This window comes from Dioscorea cayenensis, chromosome 19 (assembly GCF_009730915.1).
Source record: "Dioscorea cayenensis subsp. rotundata cultivar TDr96_F1 chromosome 19, TDr96_F1_v2_PseudoChromosome.rev07_lg8_w22 25.fasta, whole genome shotgun sequence".
Lineage (NCBI taxonomy): Eukaryota > Viridiplantae > Streptophyta > Magnoliopsida > Dioscoreales > Dioscoreaceae > Dioscorea > Dioscorea cayenensis.
The window spans coordinates 14701300-14719823 of record NC_052489.1 but is presented as its reverse complement, the minus strand read 5'-3'; the positions used below and the strand labels follow the sequence as shown (position 1 = coordinate 14719823).

The following is an 18524-nucleotide window of genomic DNA, read 5'->3' as shown; positions in this document are numbered from 1 at the left end:
ATTGACTTGAATCTTCTTGGAAGTTGGCACACATCTCCATGTTTATGAACTCCTCTCGTGTCTTGGTCCTTGAATTGAACAAAAACTTCCAACATTGTGTCTTTATAGCCTATCTTTGTTTCCTTTTTACTCTTCAAGGCATTCACAACCTATATGCATAAAAGAACACCAAATACACAATATGAGACATAAACCATGGTAAAATTGATGCTCAATGTATGTAAAACATATGTAAAAATATGTCTACTCAAACACTTATCACCCTCCAAATCATTATGCTAGCTTGAATACAAGGAGGTTGGCACACATTCTAGCATCTTGAACCCGACTTATGTCTTCACATTTGAACCTTCTCAAGATTTCCTCCAAATGGTGTACTCACGATCTACATTGGCTTCTTTCTATAAGATTCGTCTTTACAACCCTATATGCATGAAAGTAACATAAATACACACATATTAGCGTTAAACCCCGATAAAAGTAATGCTCATCATAAGGTAAGAACACTTCGTGTTCTTATCACACAAGCACTTATCAATCCTTCTCTCCAATCTTTTACCTATCTTTTGGCAGACCGTTGGCTAGGGTTTTGAGGGGCTTTTGGCAAGTCTTTGGAGTGGTTCTATGGATTCGACACCGTGCTCCGCTTGGAAGAAGATTATTGGGGGAGCTTTCGTCGGCACAGATCCGGTGAAGTGTACCCTGGGCCGGACAAGGGGACCTTTTGAGAAGACTAGGATACTCCACAAGACCATCGACACAAATACCGAGGTGGTTTTTCTATGGATTACTTGTTTTTACATTTGATTTCATTATTGATTGTAACTAGCTCTATAGAGAGCTAAACCTCCTAGTTTGTACTTGGATTTGTGAACCTTAGGATGTATTTGTTTCATTAATCTTCGATTATGTTTTCCTTAATTGATGTCTTTAATTGAGTTCCAATCTTGAATGCTTGTTGAATGATTTCTCCGCTAGAGTGACACTAGGGTTGAGATTCTCCATTTGTAATCTTTGTGAGTGAGTGACACACCATGAGGGTTAGACAATGCAAGATTGGAGAGGGTCGAGAGGGTGAGTCGAGAGGTAGCAGAGCATCCCCTTTCCCCTCCGATGTGATTTATCCTACCTCCACATTCCAAGAGTTCTTTGCGGTCATCATATAGTGAATGGGCTAAGGAATGACCTCCGCTGTGGCTTAGTTGAACAAACAACAGAGTGAAGTGTTGAAGTGACTTAAGCACCTAGGCATAATTGTGACTAGGAGTCTTTCACCTAGACCAAAGGGTTAGATCTATACATTAGAATAGAGTTTATTACATGGAATCCCTAGAGCTTCTTGCAACTCTATGTAGTGTGAGGTGTTGAGACTGATTGATTTCTCAGCCAGGGCATAGCATAGTTAGTCACGGTTGACCTTAGATTTGGGACCGTGTGTTAAACTATTTCCACGATGCATTGAGCATCAATTAGGAGACATAATAGTTGGTTTTGCGCATGAAACAATTGTTATAGGTGGAACAATATCCGAGTACCCCATTTTTATCGATTGCCTTACCTCTCACTTATTTGTGTCTCTTTTTTCTTGTTTCTTTTATTCTTGCTTTCATCACTCTTGATCAACACAATCATCGTTTCATCCTCGCTTAGTTAAATAGCAATCTTAGTGGTTTTATTTCCTACTCCCTGTGGATACGATACCCACTCACCTGGTATTTATTATTACTTCGACAAACTCGTGCACTGGTCACACGCAAGTTGCGTTGTAATCCATGATCACAAAATCTACAGGAAATACAAATTTGTCCACCCGGACAATCACATCCTCTATAATCCCATGTGGTTTCCTTGTGGATCGATCCGCTAATTGTAAAATCATCCTTGTGGGGCTAAGTTCATCAAGACCAAGCTTCAAATACATGGTGTAGGGTATAACATTAATGCTCGCCCCTGAGTCTGCTAGGGCATTTTCTTGAACTCCACCCTCAAGTACACATGTAATTATGAAGCTTCCCGGATCTTTCAATTTTTGTGGGAGCTTCTTATCCAAAATGGTCGAGTAATTTCCCGTGAGTGCAATTGTGCCCTCTTGTTCCAGTTTCCTCTTGTTTGTAAGTAGTTCTTTTAAAAACTTGCCATATTTGGGCATTTGAGTTAAAGCTTCCACTATCGGAATGTTTATGTGGTGTTATTTGAAGTTGTTGATGAATTTCCTTAATTGAACATCTTCCTTATCTTGCTTCAATCTAGCCAGATAGGGGATTGGAGGTTTGTACTTAGATAGCCTTGATGATCCCTTTGGTTGAATTTCCTTGTTTTCTCTTTGCTTGTCTTTCTCAATAACTTTTTCAACTGAATTGTGGTCTTCCACTTCGGCTAACCCAGTTTCCTTGTCACTTAGATCAGCATCGACCCTTGTCTCAACTTGTCTCCCACTTCTAAGGGCAATGGCCTTCAAGTGCTGCCTTGGATTTTCCGAGTGTTACTAGGAAGACTGTCTTAAGGTCGATCAAAGTTTGCTTTAGCAAGCTACCCCACTTGATGCTCAAGTGACTGTACAGAAGCTTGAAGATTTCTCCAGATGGAGCCTATCTCACTTAACTGTCTGGCATGCTGAGCAAGCTGAGTATTTACTTTGCTGAACTGAGTATCCATACTGCTGGTTATGTTATTAAACCTTGATTCAATGTTAATGATGAACTTGGCAAGCACATCTTCAGTAGTGATCACTTCTCTAGTATTGGTTGTTGTACTTGAGTACCTTGAGAAGTTGAAGCTTTTTGTTGCTGTCCATGATTCCATGAGAAGTTTGCGTGGTATTTCCACCCTGGATTATATATTAAGATGTATGGATTCCCTTGTGGCATTTGTCCTCCAATATAGTCAACATTCTCAATTGGTGCGATGGATTAGCTAGCAGTAGGACATTGGGCAAATCCATGCCCACCACCACAAGTACTGCAACTCACACTGATTCTGACTTTGAATTGCTACCCAGGGGCATGTCTAGCTTCCGAGACAACATGTCAACTTTTGCGGTAAGAGCATCATTAGCACTAACTTCATTAATCCTGACTCCTTTTTGTGGTGTTCCTCTTGAGGCCCAATGAGACTCATTGCTTGTCATAGATTCAAGGGTTGTTCAACTTCGTCGGGGTACTTGTTGCTAAGGGACCCACCAGCTGGGGCATTAATTAATTGATGAGTTGCGTAGTTCAGCTCGCTATAGATGATTTGCACTTGCATCCAAGAAGCAAAACCATGATGGGGGCATCTTCAAAAGAGATCTATGAATCTTTCATACGCTTCAAATAATGTCTCGGACTCTCCTTGTTTAAACGCCAAAATTTCTTGGCTTAGTTTAGCTGCTTTGCTCAGAGGAAAGTATCTTCCCAAGAATTTTTCAGCCATATATTTCCATGTTTTGATCGATCCTGGTGGTAAGGATGTGAGCCACCGATATGCCCCATCTCTCAAACTAAATGGGAATAGTATCAACCAGATCACATGATCTGTCACTCCATTTATCTTGAAAGTGCAACAAATTTGGAGAAAACGGGCAAGATGGTCCTGAGAATCCTCATTTGTAAAACCATTAAATTGCATTGAATTCTGAATCATGCCGATTGTTCTAGCTTTGATTTCAGAATTGTTTGTGGCCATGGATGGTGCTTGAACAGTAAATTCTTTGCCCGTGAACTACGGCCTTTCATATTAGGATAAGGTGCTGACAAGTGTCTAAATGTAGGTTTTCTCATATATATATCGTATTCACTTTGCATGTATTTTGTGAGGTTTGATGCCCGTTTTGCGCTTAATCATCTATTATTTGCTTTGTAGGGCATAAGAAAGCCATGGAGAACAAGAAGATACCATTTAGGCGAAAAAAGAAGAAAATATGAATTTCATACCACCCCCATACTACCCAGTATGGGGGCCATATGCACTGTATCAGCGGAATGATTTGGAGTTGTCTGCCCAGATTTCCATACTACCCAGTATACGGGGCCATATGGAGGCCGTATGCACCCCCGTATGAAACGCGAATCTAGGGTTTTTGAGTGTTATACGACCCCCATACGACCCTTATACGGGTCATATGTTGTGGGTAGTATATAAGCTGACTTTTAGGGCAGAACAAAGGACTTTTTGCTGGGCTTATTTTGGGAGACCACTTGAGAGGCTTTAGGCGACCTTGGGAAGGAGAAGAAGGGTAAGGAAGCTAGGAGATCATTCAAGGCCAAGGACCAAGACTCTCAAGGCAAGAAGGTAACAATATTCAAGGGGAGATCTACCATGATTTGAAGGAAGGAGACCCACGGCTAGAGGAAGCGTCATTCGGCATATATTCTACCTCCTCCTCCACCATTTCATCTAGGGAGTGTCACTTATTCTTTTTTTTTGTGTTCCACTTGATTGTTTTGCTTGTTGTGGGATGCTGACACACTAGACCCCAAGGGCCACCGGGTGTTGGTGAACCTTGGGAGGTTTTGATAAGTGTCTAAATGTAGATGTTTTCATGTATATATCGTATTCACTTTGCATGTATTTTGTGAGGTTTAATGCCCGTTTTGCGCTTAATCATCTACTATTTACTTTGTAGGGCATAAGGAAGCCATGGAGAACAAGAAGATATCATTTGGGCTAAAGGAGAAGAAAACAGGAATTTCATACTACCCCCATACTACCCAGTATGGGGGCCGTATGCACTGTAGCAACGGAATGATTTGGAGTGTCTGCCCAGATTTCCATACTACCCAGTATACGGGGCCATATGGAGGCCGTATGCACCCCGTATGGATCGCGAATCTAGGGTTTTTGAGTGCTATATGACCCCCATACGACCCGTATTCCTCGGGGGGTATAAATACCAATTTTTAGGGCAGAACAAGGACTTTTGGCTAGACCTTTTCTTGGCCGATTTTGGGGAGACACTTGAGAGGCTTTTGGGCAACCTTGGGGAGGAGAAGAATGGGCAAGGAAGCTAGAAGGTCATCCAAGCCCAAGGTCGAAGACTCTCAAGGCAAGAAGGCAACATCATTCAAGGGGAGATCTACCACGATTCGAAGGAAGGAGACTCGTGGCTAGAGGAAGCGTCATTTGGCATTCCTTTGATGGGGAAAGCATCATTCAGCATATTCTTTACCTCCTCCTCCACCATTTCATCTAGGGAGTGCCATTTATGCTTTTGTTCCATGTTTTTCTTGTTTGTATTGCTTGTTGTGGGATGATGACACACTAGACCCACAAGGGCACCGGGTGTTGGTGAACCTTGGGGGGTTTTATCATGTATGTTGGATTATAACTTGTTAATTCTATTCTTGAGTAATTTTGAGATCTAATCCATTGTTTTCATGCTAAGTGCTACACTAAGGAGAAATCCGTAGCTCTTTTATGAGTGATGCATGTAGATGTGACTTGCTCGCATGTATTAGATCATGAATGGATTAGAAGGGGATACATGTATCATCATGACGAGAATTTGGGTGTTTGGTAGCCCTCCATGTAGGTTTAATCCGAAGAAGAGTAGGTTTATTCCTAAGTGAGATTTCCTCGTACTTAATGCAATCGTAGGAATATGGATTTGGAAGAAATTCCTATCTATGTTCGTATGGGATTATGGTTCAATCGCCAAGAAATTGGGGTTGTTCTAATCTTGGAATCTCATGGTCCATTTTACCCTTGCATCTTTAGATCATCATCCATGTTGCATGATAACCCCTCAACGGGATCCACATCCATAGGCCTTTGAATTATATTGAATTTCTTGCTTGCTCATTGCTTGTGCTCTCTAATTTGTTCATAACCTTGTTTTAGTTTTAATTGCTTTTAGTAGAGTAAAAATCCATCATTTGAGATCTTAGGCTAGATAATAGCTCGAGAAGGAGTAATAGGAGATCCTTAGCCCCGTGGAATACGATCCTCGTGTCTTCACACGAGGTATTACTTGGCGATCCCGTACACTTGCGGGGAATCAATCAGGTTTTATCATGTATTTTGGATGATTACTTGTTAATTCCATGCTTTTGTAATTTTGAGATTTAATCCATTGTTTTCATGCTAAGTGCTACACTAAGGAGAAATCCGTGGCTTTTTTATGAGTGATGCATGTAGATGTGACTTGCTCGCATGTATTAGATCATGAATGGATTAGAAGGGGATACTTGTATCATCATGCCGAGAAATCGGGTGTTTGGTAGCCCTCCATGTAGGTTTAAGCCGAAGAAGAGTAGGCTTACTCCTAAGTGAGATTTCCTCGTATTTAATGCAATCGTAGGAATGTGGATTTGGAAAAAATTCCTATCTATGTTCGTATGGGATTAGGGTTCAATCGCCGAGAAGTTGGGGTTGTTCTAATCTTGGAATGTCATGGTCCATTTTACCCTTGCATCTTTTATTCATCATCCATGTTTCATGATAACCCCTCAAGGGGATCCATATCCATAGGCCTTTGCTTTACATTAACTTTCTTGCTTTCTTATTGTTTGTTCTCTCTAATTTGTTCATAATCTTGTTTTAGGTTTAATTATATCGAGTAGAGTAAATTCCATCACTTGAGATCTTAGGCTAGATAATAGCTCAAGGAGTAATAGGAGATCCTTCGCACCGAGGAATACAATCCTCGTGTTCTCACACGAGGTATTACTTGGCAATCCCGTACACTTGTCGGGAAGCAATCAGGTGCGTCTTTCCTCGGCCATGATTATAGATTCTCTATCTTCAATTTCGATGTTTCATTCACTTAAGTCTTCGCCCAATTCTCTTAGTCTTCGATGAAAGGTCCTTTCAATTTCACTGTCTGGTACAACTAAGCTTGATAGATTTGCTCATGTCATGTACAGTACCTTGCAAAATTAAGAAACATAAAGAAAGTTAAGCTCAAAAAGAGATAAATAAACGCAAAGGAAAAAAATAAAAGAAAATAAAATGGCTACAACAATAAGCTAGAAGTTTCCTAGAATTCCTTAAGTCCCCAGCAACAGCGCCAAAACTTGGTTGCTTCTCGCAAGTGTACGAGATCCCCAAGTAATACCTTGTGCAAGAGCACAAGGATCGTATTCCATGGGGCTAAGGAGCTCCTATTACTCCTCCATCACCTATTATCTAACCTTACAACTTAAACATGGTGAACTACGTTAACAAGTGCAAAATTGTAAACAAATTGCAAGTATAAGAATTATAAAGCCACACAAGAGATCACAAGAGTAATGATGAGATAAAAAGGCTGAGGGATGAGGATTCCCTTGAGGGGTCATCATGACACATGGATGCATGATAATAACATAGCAAGGGTGATTTAGGCCGAAGGATCTCAAGATTAGTCCAACCCCAGTTTCTCGGTGATTGAACTCTAATCGCATATGAATGTCGATAAGGATCTCTCCCTAATCATATTCCTACGATCGTATTAAGTACATGGAAATCCCGCAATAAGGACACACTTACCCTAAGCCTATCCTTATGGTTCGGAGGGGCTACCAACACCCAATTTCTCGGCATGCCGATACAAGTATAACCCTTTACATTATTAGGGATCTAATACACGTGAGTACGTCACATCTACGTGTACAATTCAGGTAAGAACTAGAGATCTCTCCATTAATTAGTTCTAGGCATATAATAATGAATTAAACCATAAATCATCCCATGCATTTCAACTAATAATAAAGCATCCAAAATACATGATGAACCCCCCAAGGTTCACCTACATCCGGTGGCCTTGGGGTTCTAGCGTGCCATCATATAGACAAGCATGATCAAAACAAGTAAAACAATAAACAAGCTCATAAATGACACTCCCTAGTCCAAATGATGAAGAAGAAGAGCAAGGCCGTCCGAATAACGCTTCCTCTAGCCAAGTGAATGCCGAATAACCCCTTGACTCCGTCTCCTTTGATGGTAAAGTTCTCCCCTTGAAGTTCAAGCCCTTGATCACCTCTCAAGCCTTAAGAAAAGCCTCCTTCAAGATGTCTTCGTTCTTCCTTTTCTTCCCCATGTTGTGGCTGCCAATAAGCTCCCTTTTCACCCCCTTAATCATGCTTTTATACTCCCCATGTACCCCGGCCATATAGGGGCCGTATAGGGGTCAAAAAGAGGCCAAAATCCCTCTAAAAATGAGCCATCCCGGGGTCTATCAAGGGGCCTATGATGGGGTTAATGATGGCCTCATTGAGGCCATTTGGATCAAGCTTGAAATTGGCTTCCCTTGCTACATTATCCGTCCCGGGGTCAATCCAGGGCAACATTAAGGCCTTATGGCCTAGGTGAATTTCTGACTCGAATATCATATCTTTGTGTCTTTCATGGCTTCTCTGTGCCCTACGAAACAAATAATACTCGAGTAAGTACAAAATGGGTATCCATTCATATAAAAATACATGCTAGAAGTATAAAATACATATACTAAAATACATTCATTTAGACACTTATCAATCTTCTCCGTTGGGGCTTTGTTGTGCAGGCACAATAGAGTGAAGTGTTGAGAGATCCTTTCCACTGGGGCTTAGCTGTGATTAGGGATCTTTCACCTTGACTAAAGGGTTTGATCTAGATTTGGGAATAGGATCTATCACTTGGAGTCCTTAGAACCCCAAGAAGTCCCACGTACTGTGAGGTGTTGAGAGTCTTCTTTTCAACTGAGGCATACGTAGAGGGCTAGTCATGGTTGATCTTAGATTTGGGACTGTGTGCTTTTAGATTTCCATGACTCTTTAAATCTCAATTAGGGAAGCATAGTGTCAGTCTTGCACTTAAAATAGTCTTAAGGGGTTTATTGCTTGAGTAGCCCACTTTATCATTGATTGCCTTTTCCTTTTACCATTTGCTTATTTTGTTGTGGTTTTATTTCATTAAGATCTTGAACACAATCACCAATTGATTAATACTTTAGCTAAGAAGCAATACTACTTGTTTCTAGAGTCTATTCCATGTGGATTCGACTATCCATCCCTTAGGTATTTTTTTGCTTTGACACCTGTACACTTGTGATACACACACGCTAGGGTGTGTTAGTAATAATGCTTTTATCAATATGTTTGGACTTGTGAGTCTGTTTAGAGTATGAGGAGTTTGCTTAGAAAGAAGGCTCAAGTGTTCTTATGCTTTGTTGTTGTTTGATTATGGACTAAATGCTTGTTATTTCAACATGGAGAAATGATACTTTTGTATTGGATAATATGATGTTGTTTAGCGCAAGATTATTTTTGAATTCGTTATTTCATATTTTTAGTTTCATGATTGCAATTAATGATTTATTTTAATATAAAAATTGCATATATATAGTATAGGTTCTATTTTTTTATAAACAAGCCTCATAAACGAGCTTCAAACAAGCTTCAAACAAGCTAGAGTGAGACAATAAGCCAGGTTTCCTGAGTAGAGCTCGACTTCAGTAATTCCTCAAACGAGCTGAGCTCAAACAACATATTAAGCTCGATTCTTGCCATGAGCCGTGATAAGTACTTGTGTGATATTAATGCGAAGCATTCTTTCCTTATGTTGAGCATTACTCTTCTTGAGTTTTTACACTAATATGTGTGTTTTTATGTTACTTTTGTGTAGGTAGGGTTGTGAGGCCGAGTATGAAGGAAAGAAGCCAATGTGGATCATAATGCACCGATTTTGGATGAAATCTTGCTAAGGCTCAAACGCGAAGACATAGGTCGGGTGCGAGATGCTAGAGTGTGTGCCAACCTCCTCGTATTTGAATTAGCACAACCATTTGGAGGGGCACAAGGGCAGTCACACTCAAGCATTCTGACCTATGCACATAGAACAAGATCTCCACCAATTTGTCCGTCATTAAAGAAGCAAGTGATCCACGACGTGAACGTGTGCCCGTTTACGTTACCCCGATGAAAGCATGGATTCGGGAAGCTATTCAGGCCGGATACTGTAGCAGAAAATGTAGCAAAGTACTGTAGCAGCACTGTTCATAGCCTGCCGAGAAAACAGGAATTCAGAGAATGCACACGGGCGTGTGGAAATTATCTACACCCGTGTGGAAATTCCACATGGGTGTGTGAAAGATCCACAGGCCCGTGTGGTCGCCCAATTCTAGCCCTATTTAAAGCCGATTCACCCCCGATTTCAGCATTCTCTTCTCCATCTTTTCCCCAACTTGAGAGAAGGCTTCATCTAGGGTTTTGAGCAGTATTGCCTAGGGTTTTGGAGAGGTTCTACGGCTCCGACATCGTCATTCCTTAGGAAGAAAGTTGGTAGGGGAGCTTCCGTCGAGGCGTATCCTATTACGGACGAGGGAATCCTTGGATGACGAGTAGAGGACTCTCCACAAGACCATCGAGGGGGTGTCTCTATGGATTCATTGCTTTTACATTCTATTTCTTTGATTGTACTTAGCTCCATGGAGAGCTAAACCCTTAGTGGGTACTTGGATATTTGGAACACTAGGATGTATTTGTTTCATTGAATCTCTTTATTATGCTTTCAATTAATTGATGTTTATTGTGAGTTCCAACCTTTAATGCTTGATTGTATGAACATTTCCCCTAAGTGACACTAGGGTTGAGAGTTCTCATTGGTAACCTTGTGAGACAGTAACACACCACGAGTGTTAGACAAAGCAAGGATGGAGAGGGTTGAGAGGGTGAGTCGAGAGGTACAGGAGCGTCCTCTTTCCCCTCCGACATAATAGATTCTACCTCCGTTCCTCAAGTTCTTTACGGCCATAAAAGAGTGAATGGTCTAAGGGATGAACTACCGCTGGGGAATAGTTGCACGTGCAACGGAGTGAAGCGTTGAGGTGATCTTAGTATATAGGGTTTAATCGTGGTTAGGGACCTTCCACCCGGACCAAAGGGTTAGGTCTATAATTAGGAAGAGATTTATCACTTGGAATCCCTAGAGCTCATTGCAACTCTATGCGAGTACGAGGTTGAGAGGTTATCTAATCTCTCCTCCGGGACATGTATAGAGTTAGGCATAGTTGACCTTAGATTTGGGACTCACCATTGCATTGATTAGGAAGCATAATAGAGGGTTCTTGCACTTGAAACAATTATTCTAGGTGGAGCATTATCCAAGTACGCCATCTTTATCGATTGCCTTACCTCCTCCTTTACTCGTGCTCTCTTACTTATTGCTTTTACTTTTGAGAATTGAATCATTGTCACACGTTCACGTCGTGGATCACTTGCTTCTTTAATGACGGACAAATTGGAGGGAAAACAGGGCCATTTGGCCTCTGTCCAGCCCACGCGGGCGCGTGGGCAGGCCACGCGCCCGCGTGGGCGCGTGCCTGGCTCGGCCAGGTGGCCGCGCGCCCGCGTGGGCGAACCACGCGGGCGCGCAGGCTGCGGCTGGCAGCCTGGCGCGGGTACATGACAGACGCGTTGTGAGGCTATAAATACACCTTTTGGCCGATTCTAAAGGGACTTTTTGCGGAGCTTTGAGCATAGACATTGAGAGAGGCGGCTAGGATTTGAGGAGAAGGTCTTCGCCAATTGAGAGGGAGTTCTTCACCAACTTTGATAGGTTCCTTCGACGTCATAGCATCTTGGGGAGCCATTGGCGACCTAGCTCGGAGAGGAACCCTTCAAGACGTAGAACTACCAATCAAGGCCAATCCGCGCAAATTCGAGGGGTTTTCTCTATGGGTTTTATTGCTTTTTCATTGTATCCATTATTGTTTTTTTAACTAGGCCCATGGAGGGCTAAACCCTAGTGGGTATTTGGGCATGTGAACCCTAAGATTTATATTTTTGAATTGATTCTCTTAATGCTTCTAGTTAATCCGAGTTGTCTTGAGTTTTTAATCTTGTGATTTAATTGCTTGCTAGTGTTGTTAATCCTTGTGGTTGATTTACATTGCATGATTTAATACTTTGATGTGAGAGGTCTCCATTAGAGTTAGATTTCCAAGATTAAAGAGGGTTGAGAGGGTGAGCCTTGCGATGGAGGAGTGTCCCCTTTCCCCTTCGATTGAGTATTTCCTATCTCCGTATTCCATATTCTCTTTGCAACCATATTTGGTGTGAGGCGTGAGATTGCTCGATTTCTCTGCCGGGACCTTGTAGGGGGTTAGGATCCTTCGCCGGGAATTAGGGTTGGATCTACATTTAGGAATCGGTTTCACTCTTAGGTTTCCTTATAGCATAATGCGGTCATATTGGGTGTGAAGTGTTGAGATTGGTCGATTTCTCCACGGGACCTTGTAGGGGACTAGTGCCTTTTGCTTGGAGACAAGGATTGGTTATCGTTGGATTACCTCGACTCATTAGACTCGATTCTAGAGCATTTAGTGAATCTTGAGCTTCAAGGAAGATCTTAGGGGGATCATTGCCCGAATACCTCATCCTTAGTGATTGAGACTCTTCTACTTTATTTCTTGCATACTCGTTTGCTTTGCTTGCAATTAGTTCACTTCATCATATTAATTGATTCTGACTAGATAATTAAGAAGTGGTTATTACTAATACTTCCGTTCCCTGTGGATTCGACTACCCACTCACCGGGGTAATTATTACTTCGACACCCGTACACTTGCGGTTTACACGCATATTCGGACGTGTCAATAGCTAAGAAGCGAATTAAGTGTTTTTATTCCATACTCCCTGTGGATTCGGTACCCACTCATCTGGGATTATTACTTCAACAAACCCGTGCACTTGCGGGATATACGCAAGGGGACCTTGTCAAGTTTTTGGCGCCGTTGCCGGGGAGTAGGCATTCAGAGATACTTTGCACTTTGTTTTCTTAGCTATTTCACCATACATTCTGTTTCATATCTTCTTATTCTATCATCATTCTGATTTCTTTTTCTTTCTTTTTGGGTGCAGCTCTAGGTTATGACCCGAGGGAATCCCTCAATATTGATTGAAGGAGATCCTGAGCTTGAACGTATAGTTAGAAGAAAACGGAAAGAGCCTATGTAAGAACAGTCTAATTTAGCTGATTTGGAAGTGGTAGGATCTGAAAATATGGCAGAACAGAATGAGCAACAGCGAACATTATCCGATTATGCCAGACCTTCAGTGTTGGGGACACAATCGAGTATTGTGCGTCTCTCGATTACAGCTCAGAACTTTGAGTTGAAGCCGGCATTCATCCACATGTTGCAGCAATCCGCACAATTCAATGGTTTGGCTGATGAGGATCCAAACAGTCATATAGAGAGTTTTCTCGAGGTGTGTGATATGCTGAAGATAAACGGAGTGACGGATGATGCCATCAAGTTGAGAGCCTTCCCATTTTCCCTAAAGGGGAGAGTGAAGCAGTGGCTACACTCATTACCTAGAGCATCGATTACCACATGGGAGGAGATGGTAGAAGCTTTTCTTGCCCATTATTTCCCTCCCAGAAAATCTGTAAAGCTTAGGAATGAGATCTCATCCTTTGTTCAGTTGGAATTGGAGTGTTTATTTGAGACATGGGAAAGGTTCAAGGAACTCCTGAGAAAGTGCCCGCAATACGGATTCCCGGAGTGGATGATTGTTCAGACCTTTTACAATGGTTTGAACCCGAGTACAAGGCAACTCTTGGATGCGGCAGCAGGAGGTACCTTAGATAGCAAGACCCCAGATGAGGCCCGTCAGTTAATTGAAGAAATGGGGTTAAACAACTACCAATGGAATGCTAGGGAGAAGAAAAAAGTAGCCGGTCTCCATGAAATAGTTGCGGTAACTTCATTGGTGGCCCAAGTGGAGAATTTGAGTAAGAAGTTAGATCTTCTAACTTCAAATAGAGTGGCGGCCGTGACTAATTGCACCGGGTGTGGTGGAGGACATGCTCCCTCCGATTGCCCGATCTCTATCGGTGATGTTTCTTCGGTGGAGAATGTTGATTTTGTGGTAATGGCATGAGACATCAAGGAAACCCATATAGAAATACCTACAATTCGGGTTAGAAGAATCATCCCAATTTTTCATGGAGTAATCAAGGTCTACAGGGGCATGCCGCTGCCCCTATGGGTCGGGCGCACGGGCGTGGGTATTTTCCGCACGCCCGTGCAAGAGCAGTCAGAGTTTAAGGAGTGTTTTCCCCAGAGCGCACAGGGGCGTGTGTACACCCCTGTGGTTCTCTTGTAATGAGGCGCACGGGCGTGGGCAATTTCCACACGCCCGTTTGGATGCACAGAACGCCAAGGGGCGTGATTTCTTTTTAAAGAAGAATAGTTTCCCTCCTTCTTCACGTCTTCCAGTCGTCTAAAAACACTCTCACACCATTTCCCGACTTTATAGCGCCAATTTGGTGGGATTTTTGCGGGGTTTTCCGGCCTGTTCTTGATTTTCTCCTCCCATTTCATCGGTAAGCCCTATTTATGATTTTCTTCGCAAATTCATGGTTTCCATCGATGATTTTAGACAAAAATGCTTCGTTTATCCAAATAGAAAGATTAGTTGTGTTTTAGAATGAAGAAGAGGTAATTTCACGGTGTATTTCTGGATTTTTAAGGCATGGCTGTGCGGCATTCATGCCACGTGGGTCCACACGGGCATGTGGAAATTCCACACGACCGTGTGGATTTCTGCAGCGTTAGTTTATCAACTTGTTTGATCGATTTCGTTTCAAATTTTGCAGATTATGGCACCTCGGTCGAAGAAGCAAGCTGATAAGAGGCCGTGTGAGTCATCACCTGAGCCTGAGGGCATGAGTTTCGAGATCCCAGAGCATCAGGTTAGCTATGAGCGCTTGTCGAGACTCCGGTTCGGATAGACTCGATTCCTGGACACGAGTATACTGAGAGATCTCCAGCAGGGAGATGAGCTCGCTGACATGGTTGAGGATCTCATTTCAGCAGGTCGTTGGAGGCAGTTATTGACAATTAGAGAGCCAGCCATCCGATAATTGGCACTGGAGGTGCTATCATCATTCGAGTTTGATAGATCTTACGCGAACTTCGATAGTTTGGACATCATTAAGTTTAGAGCACTTGGACCCCACCATAGCTTGAGCGTCACTCAGTTTTCAGTTATTCTTGGCTTGTATGAGGAGGCATTCACAGACATTGAGGAGTACACTCAGTTACCGACTGATTACCCTAGAGCCTTGACCCCGCAGAGAGCTTATAGAGTACTATATGGTCAGGGTCATTACGAGCCTGGGGTGTCCTAGGCTGCGTGCCTTTCCCGACCTGCATACAGATATTTACATGCCATCATGAGTAGGTCAATGAATGGCCGTGGTGATAGCACTGGTGTTCTGAGCAGCAGGAGGTTCTATACTTGTACTCGATGGTGCAGCGCATACCGATTCACTTAGGACACATCATGGCAGAGTACATCAGACATCAGGGGCATTATGCTAGACTGGGAGCGATCTTCTCGGGCCCCTACATTATGAGATTAGTGCTGAGCATGGGTCTCTTGGCTTTAATTCATGGGGCTGAGAAGACGAGTATACCTACCCCCTTGAGTTTAGAGACACTGAGATTGATGGGCATGATCTGCAGAGTTCGGACAGGGGTTTATACTTTGGTACTACCAACTCCAAAGATAGCTGAGGATGAGGGTGATCATGCTGAGGCTTCCCAGCCTACCCCCGAGCCTCAGCCAACACCGATGGAGACCGAGGCACCTCCGGTGGCAGAGGGCGCACCCCCCGTGCGTATGTTTTCACCATCTCGAGCCCATGATCGCTTTGAGAGGCTCGAGAATGCGGTGGGAGTGATACGGGCAGAGGTGGCTGAGGCTCGAGCAGAGATTGCTGAGATTTGGGTTACGCAGGTCACTCATTACATAGAGTTCATGGCACGTTTCGACGTATTACAGCAGATATTAGAGCGAGGACTTCTTAGGCTTCCTCGGCACCTCCAGCATCCCCATCACCTATTCTCGCACCACAGGATCCACCATGTGCGTCTTCACCAGCAGCAGCACCGGAGGCTGAGGGCGACACCGATATTTGACTTTACTTTATTTTACCTTTATGCACTTTATTTTTAGACTTGTTCACTCAAAAGGATTCTCCTTCTGAGTTTATTTTCATTTTGCATCTCGAGTTGTATTCCTTGCTTTATCTTATATACTCAGGTTGATTTTGTTTTTATTGAGCTTCACTGAACTTCCTCGTGTATGCGTGCAGATGGTCTTGTCATCTTGGGAATTGAGACTTTGTCATGGGCACTTCCAAGGTGCTTCGGCACTTGACCGTGTGAGCTTCACAACCCGTCAGAACATTAATCCCAAGGACTTAGCTCCATCAAACGCGACACTAGGATTCAGGGTAGTATTGTTTTGATTGCTTCTCCCACATATATTCTTCATTGATATTCATTCTAGGTGAGCTTGTATGTGTACATTGGGGACAATGTACAACTTAAGTGTGGGGGAGTTTCATAGTGCACACATCTTTTCTATTGTTCTTGATTGATATATGCTCACATAGACAATGGCGGTTCACCTTAGTTGCAATCATTGTATTCTTGAGTTTAGGAGAATTTTTAACATTGAATATCTTCATGCTCTAGTTTTATTTGAATTTTTAGGAATTTTTGCCTGAATTACACTCAGTGCACTACTCACTCTTTAAACTCTATTGGAAACTCATGTTCGATTTTAAAGGACTAGTTATAGTTGTTTCTTGTGTTAAATTCTAAAAAAAATGGAAAATGAAAAGAAAGAACAAAATAGTTTTATTGTTTATTTGTGCTTGTTAGGTAGAAAGAGCTACCACCTATGAAGTATGAAGCTACTCTCATAAGTCGGATACTAGCTATGACCTAATGAGAGAAAGAGCTATCTCATAGGATGAGTGAAAGCTACCACTCCGATAGAAAGAGCTACCACCTCGAAAGCGTGAAAGCCACCTTAGCGGTCGCTTTGGAAGGGCTACCTTAGAGGATGTGTGAAGCTACTACCATCTTTGAAATTATTATCACTTTTGTAGATAAATAAGTCCCTTGTACTTAAAACTTTGAGGAGTATACCTTGGGTTGTTTTGAGTGAGTTCACACACGTCCACGATTTCGGGTTTGTTGTCCTTTTTGATTCAAGTTTTTAGCTAGAGCTTTGATTTTTTGTATTTAATGTTGAAATTCCTTTTAGTTGTAGAATGCTCTCTCTGTACACTTTGGTGAACCTAAGGCCAAGCACTTCCAAAATTTCCTTCATCTATGCACAGAATGTTTAATTTTTGCTTGAGGACAAGCAAAAGCTTAAGTGTGGGGGAGTTTAATAAGTGCTTGTGTGATATTAATGCGAAGCATTCTTTCCTTATGTTGAGCATTACTCTTCTCGGGTTTTTACACTAATATGTGTGTTTTTATGTTACTTTTGTGCAGGTAGGGTTGTGAAGCCAAGTATGAAGGAAAGAAGCCAATGTGGATCATAATGCACCGATTTTGGAGGAAATCTTGCTAAGGTTCAAACGCGAAGACATAGGTCGGGTGCGAGATGCTAGAGTGTGTGCCAACCTCCTCGTATTTGAATTAGCACAACCATTTGGAGGGGCACAAGGGCAGTCACACTCAAGCATTCCGACTTATGCACATAGAACAAGATCTCCACCAATTTGTCCGTCATTAAAGAAGTAAGTGATCCACGACGTGAACGTGTGCCCGTTTGCGTTACCCCGATGAAAGCATGGATTCGGGAAGCTATTCAGGCCAGATACTGCAGTAGAATGATGTAGCAAAGTACCGTAGCAGTACTGTTCATAGCCGGCCGAGAAAACAGGAATTCAGAGAATCCACATGGGCGTGTGGAAATTATCCACGATCGTGTGGAAATTCCACATGGTCGTGTGAAAGATCCACAGGCCCGTGTGGTCACCTGATTCCATCCCTATTTAAAGCCGATTCAGCCCCGATTTCAGCATTCTCTTCTCCATCTTTTCCCCAACTTGAGAGGGGGCTTCGGCTAGGGTTTTGAGGCTATTGGTCAGGGTTTTGGAGAGGTTCTATGGCTCCGACATTGATAAGTGTCTAAATGTAGGTGTTTTCATATATTTATCGTACTCACTTTGCATGTATTTTGTGAGGTTTCATGCCCGTTTTATGCTTAATCGTCTACTATTTGCTTTGTAGGGCATAAGGAAGCCATGGAGAACAAGAAGATATCATCTGCGCAAAAAGAGAAGAAAACAAGAATTTCATACTATCCAGTATGGGGGCCGTATGCACTGTAGCAGCGGATTGTTTTGGAGTATCAGCCAAGATTTCCATACTACCCAGTATGGGGGCCATATGCACCCCATATGGATCATGAATCTGGGGTTTTTGGGTGCCATACGACCCCCATACGACCTGTATGCCTCGGGGGGGTATAAATACCAACTTTTATGGCAGATATTGGGGACTTTTTCAGCTAGGCTTTTTCTAGACCTTTTCTTGGCCGATTTTGGGGAGACACTTGAGAGGTTTTTGGCGACCGTGGGGAGGAGAAGAAGGGCAAGGAAGCTAGAAGATCATCCAAGGCCAAGGTCCAAGACTCTCAAGGCAAGAAGCAACATCATTCAAAGGGGAGATCTACCACGCTTTGAAGGAAGGAGACCCGCGGCTAGAGGAAGCGTCATTCGGCATTCCTTTGGCAAGGGAAGCATCATTCGGCATACATTCTACCTCCTCC

The 18524-nt window shown here is 42.7% G+C and overlaps 2 non-coding genes across 2 annotated transcripts; one reads left to right on the top strand and one right to left on the bottom strand.

The window, feature by feature from the left end:
• Positions 1-3256: 3256 nt before the first annotated feature.
• Positions 3257-3363, top strand: LOC120250908. Its single transcript, XR_005533238.1, has one exon. It is a non-coding gene; the product is annotated as a small nucleolar RNA R71 (small nucleolar RNA).
• A 9965-nt stretch (positions 3364-13328) lies between these two features.
• On the bottom strand, positions 13329-13435 carry LOC120251005. Its single transcript, XR_005533330.1, has one exon. It is a non-coding gene; the product is annotated as a small nucleolar RNA R71 (small nucleolar RNA).
• Between the last annotated feature and the right edge of the window lie 5089 nt (positions 13436-18524).